Below are 8,622 nucleotides of genomic sequence, written 5' to 3' on the forward strand. Positions count from 1 at the left end.
CCAGGGACTTCTGCAGCCTCCTTCAGGCCAAGTCTGGCCCACATCCCCCTTACATCAGCCTGTCCACTGGTCTCTCCTCTGTCCAAAGACAGCGTCCAGCTGTGCTGCCTGTCTGGCAGCAGAGACCTACAGAAATAGATGTGCTTTTGTCGCTGTGGTTATTTATTCGGCTGCTCACACAGGAGTAGCACAGTTTTATGAAAGCTATTTTTGCTACCCCCTTCCCCACCCCCCAATGCTGCTGCTGCTGCTGCTGCTGCCTTCCACCATCTGGTTCAGTCTTACTGTGAGGAGGTCAAGGAGGCCACCTTCATCACACACACTTCTTATCTCTTCTGTGTGCATGAGGTCAAGATTTCAGGATGACCCATCCAATAGAAGTTAGAGTATCTCAAAGAAATGGCTGAACATGGAAGCTTCACATCTGTGTTGTTACTGCTGCATGAATGTTTTCCAGCTGTGGCAGCCATGTCGAACATTTGGAAGCCACCTCCGTAGTATTGTAATTACAACTGAGCATCAAATGATAAACAATAACAACAGCGGCTGCAGACAGAGGCCCAATATGACAATTTATGATTTAAAGGGATCTTAATAAGAGCAGGAGTAAGAAAAAGTAGGTGAAGCCTTGGGAGGTTTTTGCTTTTCTGTATTGATTTGTCGTCAAATGTGATCTTTGGGAGAACCTTGAGAAGACATGAGATGGTTTACATGTTCTCACCACTGCATGACATCACCACATCCAAACTTTGTTTTGCCTCATTTCCGTTGTTACCAACACTTGATGTGCTTCCTTTCGCCCTTTAGGCAAACAAAAGGGATTATGTAAGATTTTTATGGATTAGCTCATGTCCAGCTCCAGCCTCTCTGCTCCTTTTTATCTTCTGATTGGGGTTAATTATTGGTTGGAGCAGAGCTCGTGAGGGAATACCAAGTGGCTTGTGGCTTTGAAGCCGAATGGACAGAGCTCTGGTTGAGCAGGAATCACAGCGCTGGCTAAATTGTACCCTTTTCAAATGTATTCTGGGCTTTTCTTGGGGTTTCTTGCTGAGTGGAACATCTGATTAACTTTGACCAGAATAAACACACCTCTGTTTAGCAGCTAATGTGCTGATTTCATCCTTTTGTGCACATTGGCTGTAACGGCTGCCTGTGCTGTCATCAGAGTTTAAGCTAGGCTAGTCCACGGTGCACGGCCAAGATTAACCAACTATAAACCTTCTTGACTGTGTTCACAGGCTTACTACACATGACCCTTTCGTTTGTTTACCTTGTGAACATTGAGACGTAGATAAGCCATTTAGGAGTTTTCACACATGTTCATCATTCAGAGGAAGAAGCTGCATCAGGTTTGTCTTTGTTTATTTCACAGTGAAAGCTGTGCTGGCGAGACAGAAGCCTCTACGATCTTGTGAAAAAACAAACACAGGCAGGCTTCAAGGAGAGTACAAACAAAAGAGAAATTAGCATTAGCACAAACTAGTACCGTAATGTTGTAGAGAGGATGGTGAATTCTTAACGCAAAGACAAACGATCAGTAGATAAAATACAGCAAAGTAATTCCGCACTGTTTTTGAGTCGCGCACCTGTTTCAACAGTGGGGAACATTTGGACTTTTTATTTGATCTTGTGTGATTAATGAGGTGAACCCAGAGGAGAGGACTGCTGATGGAGACCTGCAGCTGGGTCACACATCCCCAGCCAACAGGTTTTAATACATCCTGGAAGTAAATCCAACAAGATTCACACCTTTCAGTCGATTACAACTGGCTGTCACCAAACATAGCTCGTGTGAAATAGAGCAAAGCTTAAATCTGCATAAATCCTGTCACCATGCCAATAAGCATTTTCATGAGGAAGTAAAGGTTGGGCTGGATGCAGAGAGATTGTCTAGTAAGCATCAACTCATCATGAACTGATGAGGTTCCTTAATTTAAACCAGTATTGACCTCTACTGGTGTTGCCAGGAGGGCAGCCATGTTGTTGTCATGTTGTTGTCCCTGAACATAGAATTATGAATGGATTTGGGGGATTTTGAAGGTTTTCAACTGTGTTTTATGTAAATGATACTGAACACCAAGTTTGGAAAAACACATTTTCACACAGCAAATGAAGTCAACAGTGAACTGATGCTCAGTGAGAGCCAGAAGGGGCTTCGCTTAATAGAAATCCATGTTTCCATGTCCTACTGCAGCATGTAGCTGCCGTCAAAGCCTGTGGCTGCAGCTGCTCCAGGTTTCTGAGCAAACATTTGGCTCCACATACCTAAATTATGTTATTAAGTTCACAGTTTAAGTAATCGTAAACCTACATTTTGAATGAGCCAACATGTTTGATTTGAGGGGGCAAGAAGGTGAGGAATGAAAATATGGAGGCAGAATGATCGATGACAGGAGGAACCTGAGAGAATAAGAGAAAGATAAGAGAAGGATGATTTCATGATCCCAAAGACGCTCAGAAGAAGATGAGGAACATATGACCTGAGCCAGGAGCCAGCAGATGAAGCTCTGCATGAGCATGTACAATAATGGGAAACTTCACAATGCTATCAGATAATTAAATCTCTAGACAATTGGCCTTCACGTCTTCTTATGTGTCATTTGTAACAGGTGTAATAGAAACGGGGCAGAAGGTCAGCAGAAGACAGAGTCACCTTATTTTCAAACATATCACAACGTCAGAGGATTATAGAGAACAAGAGGGAAGCTTCTATTCTTCATTTCAACAGCTTTGCTCAATCATCCCCCCCCATAATAACAAAGGAGCTGTGAATAATGTGCTTTATGTTTTGGAGCTGTTTTCAAGTTAAATTGAAATGCGGTTCCCTTGACACAGACACTACTTGGCATCACATCCTCAGCTGTACTGGCAGGATGAGAGGAGCCCAACACTTTACTGGTCAGCCATCTGTGACGCCCTGTTCAAGCTGGGGCAGAGTCGGCTCCACTTCCCACACAGGCTGAAATGCTTTATTGTGTGTAGTGAGGTGCTGTACAGCTTTTACACTCTCGGGGGGAGAGTTCTGTTCGTTGGAATGGCAGGTAAAAGGCAGGCTGGTAACGGGCAGGAGGGGGGGGGGGAGGAGGGGGAGGGTGAGGGTGAGGAAGGAAGGTGTGGGCAGAAGTTGTAGTAGAGAGGGAGGAAGTTGAGAGGGAGGGTGGGAGAGGAAGGTGGGGGAGAGGTGGGAAGGTGTAGTAGAAAGGTGGGGAGGAAAGTGGGGAGGAGGGTGGGGGAGGAAGGTGAGGGCGGAAGTTGTAGTAGAGAGGGAGGAAGGTGATAGGGAGGGTGGGAGAGGAAGGTGGGGGAGAGGTGGGAAGGTGTAGTAGGAAGGTTGGGGAGGAAAGTGGGGGAGGAGGGTGAGGGAGGAAGGTGGGGGAGGAAGGTGTAGTAGAGAGGGAGGAAGGTGAGGAGGAGGGTGGGAGAGGAAGGTGGGGGAGAGGTGGGAAGGTGTAGTAGGAAGGTTGGGGAGGAAAGTGGGGGAGGAGGGTGAGGGAGGAAGGTGGGGGAGGAAGGTGTAGTAGAGAGGGAGGAAGGTGAGGAGGAGGGTGGGAGAGGAAGGTGGGGGGGAGGTGGGAAGGTGTAGTAGGAAGGTGGGGAGGAAAGTGGGGGAGGAGGGTGAGGGAGGAAGGTGTAGTAGAGAGGGAGGAAGGTGAGGAGGAGGGTGGGAGAGGAAGGTGGGGGGGAGGTGGGAAGGTGTAGTAGGAAGGTGGGGAGGAAAGTGGGGGAGGAGGGTGAGGGTGAGGGAGGAAGGTGAGGGCGGAAGTTGTAGTAGAGAGGGAGGGTGGGAGAGGAAGGTGGGGGAGAGGTGGGAAGGTGTAGTAGGAAGGTGGGGAGGAAAGTGGGGAGGAGGGTGGGGGAGGAAGGTGAGGGCGGAAGTTGTAGTAGAGAGGGAGGAAGGTGATAGGGAGGGTGGGAGAGGAAGGTGGGGGAGAGGTGGGAAGGTGTAGTAGGAAGGTGGGGAGGAAAGTGGGGGAGGAGGGTGAGGGTGAGGGAGGAAGGTGAGGGCGGAAGTTGTAGTAGAGAGGGAGGGTGGGAGAGGAAGGTGGGGAGAGGTGGGAAGGTGTAGTAGGAAGGTGGGGAGGAAAGTGGGGGAGGAGGGTGAGGGGTGAGGGAGGAAGGTGAGGGCGGAAGTTGTAGTAGAGAGGGGAGGGTGGGAGAGGAAGGTGGGGGAGAGGTGGGAAGGTGTAGTAGGAAGGTAGGGGAGGAAAGTGGGGGAGGAGGGTGGGGGAGGTAGGTGTAGTAGACAGGTGGGGGAGGAAGGTGAGGGAGGAAGGTGGGAGAGGAGGAGGGTGAGGGAGGAAGGTGGGGGCGGAAGTTTTAGTAGAGAGGGAGGAAGGTGAGAGGGAGGGTGCAAGAGGAGGGTGGGGGAGGAAGGTGTAGTAGACAGGTGGGGGAGGAAGGTGAGGAGGAGGGTGAGGGAGAAAGGTGGGGAGGACCTAGAATCTATAGAGTAGTCACCCATAAGCACCCTTGGGCCTGGGCCTGAGCCTGAGCCTGAGCCTGAGCCTGGGCCTGGGCCTGGGCCTGGGCCTGGGCCTGGGCCTGGGCCTGGGCCTGGGCCTGGGCCTGGGCCTGGGCCTGGGCTTGGGCCTGGATGTCTCTTTTTCTCTATGTGGGGTGATTGAAAGTTCTGTGGGTGATCTTGGATCCACATCGTGCCCAGACCAGCTGATCATGGTTCTGCTTCTCTCCACCCTCTGTGTAGAAGGCAGATTTTGGTGTTGTGTGTATGCAGCTCACATCCGGTGGACATGTCCTGCAGCCTCTCGTTCACACAGGAGAACGAACCTTTTCTCTGCTCCACACCAACCAGCCACATAACAAACTGAGAGCTGAGCTGAGGAGCTGCTGCAGGAGGCTACAAAACATCTGATTTCAGATCAATCCAGGGTCAGTTCAAGGTCAGAACCCTCCGTGACTGAATACATGAAGAGAAGAAGAATCTTCATCGAACATAAATATGTCTTGTCTCACATTTTAGGTGGATTAAATGTCCTTTGTGCAGATAAAGACAGGCGATTGTAACTCACACATTCTTATTTAAAGAAATGACTCAAAATTCCATCTATTTTACATACATTTGTAAAGTATATTTACCTTGGTTTTGAATATAATCAATTTTCCGGCTTTAGGGCAACACCATTTATCTATTTTTAATAATAAAAAAAAAAAGAAACAATGAAGCAGTTAGATCCAGATTTGATGTTTTATGTCATTTTATTGCACCAGACCGGTTTCACCTGGAGCACACTTCCCCGGTCCGATTTCCTACTCTGAAGGCAGAGATTCCTCACCGGCCCTAAGTGTCAACAGTAAACAGAACACTCGCCCGTCCATACGTGTTGAGAACTAGAAAACTAGGCTACGTCCTGGTTCCTCCTGTGTCCCCTGGTAGACTGTCCAGAAGTTGTTTATATTCAGATGAATCCCTCGCTGTCGTTGTCTTGTTTTCTGACTGCAGAACTGGAATGGTGAAAAGTGGCGTCGCTCTCAGCTCCAACTACCGGGGTAAATGGAACGCAGCATCAGAACAAACCGTGGAACGTTTGCACCTTTTAGAAAGTCTCAGAGACCGGGGTTGAGGCTTGAGGGTCAAGGATCAAGGATCAAGGATCAAGTTGTATCCTGACCTGAGTCTGAATGACCTTTGGGCTCAAAGTTGGGATTCAATCCAGGTTGTGTGCAAATAATGAGGCCAGTGAAGTCAGGATCAGAGGGGTGAGGATCCGTTTACCCAGAAGACCCAGCAGTGCCGGCTCAGATGCAGCCACGTCGTTCTCTTAAATTACAGCTTCCTGTTCCATTTATCACTGTGGGCTGGAATAAGTCAGTGTGGAGTTAGGAGAACTCAAACAGGACTCTGTTGGATATGTCCTATATGTAGAGACAGCCTTCTCCAGTCCTCCTCTTCTGTCCTCCTCTGTCCTGGATTTGTTATCCTCTCTCATCTGATAAAGATCTCTCTCTGCATTCTTCCCTTTCACCACCTCTCGCTGAGCTGGAGGAGTGGCCGTGGCACCTTCAGGTAAGGCCAGCTCATTGTATCTGACTCCATCTCATGCCTTTGACTCACTTGTCCTCCTCTGTCAGTCATCATGGTGGTTCTGTAATAGCACACTCACAACTGTCACATTGGATCATTCTCTTTTGATGTCCTTCAAAACCCAGCGACCCAGACATCTTATCAGCTTCTTGACAAGCTTCTGATTGTTGTTTTCCATCTGAACAATGAGACCACATTTGTGGCAGAAGGTGCCTGGATCTGCTGTCCACCTTAATAGCAGAGGTTACCAGACAAATGTTCTCTGCCAGTCCTCAAAACTTTAGACCCAATGGTCCCAGTCTGACACAAGGACATTGATTCTTTAGGCCTCTTTTTTTTTAATCTGTGTTAACTGTCTCATGAAATGGTCATCAGTGTGGGATGACACCCCCCCCCCCCCCCCCCCCCCCCCCCCCCCCCCCCCCCCCCCCCCCCTTATTCAGAACAAGAATGGCTTATCTGTCTCTTTAAATGTGGATCAAAAGCAAGAACTTCCAACCAGCCTGGGGAACATGACGGGGGGTTAATGGTCCCCAAAGGACAGTTCTCAGAGTTGTCTTTGACCCGTCTTCCTGACCTTTTCTGCGGCATCACCATCAGTTTAAAATTTCAGAGTGTAACAGGTAGAAGGACATTAGGCAGCGTATCAGAGTTCCCCAGAGATGGATAATAGGAGCATCCACTTTAGATCAGCATTAGGGAAAGATAGTGGACATGGGTCGAAGAGGACCTGGTCTCAAGGGTCAAAATCCGACACCCTGATAAACCACAACTATTCAGCTGTGCATCTGGTGCTGGACACAGTGATGTTCTCCTGAATGGCTGACAGCAGGGCACAAGTCCCCTCCCCCGGAGAGCCTCAGAGCTGAGGCTGCTTTCACTCTACAGGTGCAGGTTGAGGGGAGTGCAACAGAATATCAAACTGAACTGAATTCTTTATTTGTGGGTTGGTGGTTAAAATGGCAAATTTGTGAAGTCTTCATGACTTCCTTGCTGCTTCTTAGAGGTCTGAAGGGGTTCCACCTCCATAGGGGTGCTGTTCTAGGACAGGACCTTCTTCAACAGTCCTCCCAGCAGGTATGGATATATGTTGTCACGGCCCAGTTTGATACACGTTCATAGCCAGAGATTCTCAGCAGAGGCCCTGTGAGTGTGTGCACAAGGCTCTTTGTGTGCTTACGTGAAAACCATGAAACACCTGAGTCAGCTGCCATGACTACAATTTGCAATTACCTCCAGTCAAGACCTGCTTTTCGCCAGCAGGGTGGTTAATGACACGTCTCTGTAGTTTGAAACCGCTGTGAAGCCATTTGCTCTGCAGGACACGGAGGAGGCGAGCAAAGTGGCGGCGCCGCAGGGATCCTGTCAGCTGGGAGGAGCTCCTCCCTGAACAGGGCGGCCGCACACTGAGGTGCTGGTGGATCAGAACCCTCAGAGTTTGACGGTTGGACAACTCAACACACCCATTTGCAGCTGCTGGAAATAAGGGTTTTTATGAGCCTTCAGAGAAGAAGCAGCTGTGATGAACATCACTACAACTACCTCACGGTGAATGACTGAAATATTGTGTTACCTCTGGATGGAATGGTCACGTCGTCCCTGGACCAGCAGCAGGGTCCACTCTGGATGGACCAGATGGAACGTTCAGGTCCTGTAGTAAAAGCTTACATCTATACTCGGGGGTGTGTAGGCTTTTGGGCCCTGGAAACCCCACATACCCTGCAGTGACTATGTCCAGGGCCTGAGCAGGTGTGGTCCACCCCTTTCTGGGGTCTGGGTCCTGGTCTTGGGTGAGGTTGGTGCCATCCTTGATCTTCATCTACTCTTGGTTATGACTGTGGCGGCTCCAACAAGGATCCTTTGCTCCTCTGTTGAGGAGGGTTTGTGGGTGCTAGATTTGTCCCTCTCTGAGGAGATTGTGGACGAGTTTATCTGTTTCTGCTGATGGAGCCAGAATCGCCTCCCTACTCACAGTGTTAGACTAACACAGCTGCCACACACACATACACACATGTGCACAGGCAACTTTATGTGCAGATAATAGAAAAGACACAGGTGGATCAGCGGACAGGTGTTTGAAGCAGTGCTGTCATAGCAGGAAACCAGGACAACACGTTGGACACAAACAAATAACAATTACTGGCGGCTGATTCATCCTTTCTAAAGATCAATACAACTGCTTTGTTCACCTGGCGTCTTAGTGATGCCTGAAGACCAGTAGGTGTGTGATCATAGCTAAGCTCAGGTTAATTCTACACACCTTTGGATTGTGCAGTTTCAGCAAAGGTGAAGACTTTGAAGCTGGTAGACGTCAGCTCAGGGCTCCACACGAGAAATATTAATTAGCAGTATCATTCTCCAAAGGCAGCTCAGCTAGGAGCGTAAACACTGGTACCAACGGTGAGAAGTCTCCTCACAGCACCTGTGTCTGTCACACATAACACAGGTGTCCAATAAGGTTATCAGCTCATAACCAAACACATACCTTCACCTCTCTAACAGCAATTTCCCTCTTTTTATGCACCTGCTTAAGATTCCCTTCAAGATGGGGCTTTTCTTTCTTTTGTAAGGTGGAATGA

This window comes from Takifugu rubripes, chromosome 16, assembly GCF_901000725.2.
Source record: "Takifugu rubripes chromosome 16, fTakRub1.2, whole genome shotgun sequence".
NCBI classification, from domain to species: Eukaryota; Metazoa; Chordata; class Actinopteri; order Tetraodontiformes; family Tetraodontidae; genus Takifugu; species Takifugu rubripes.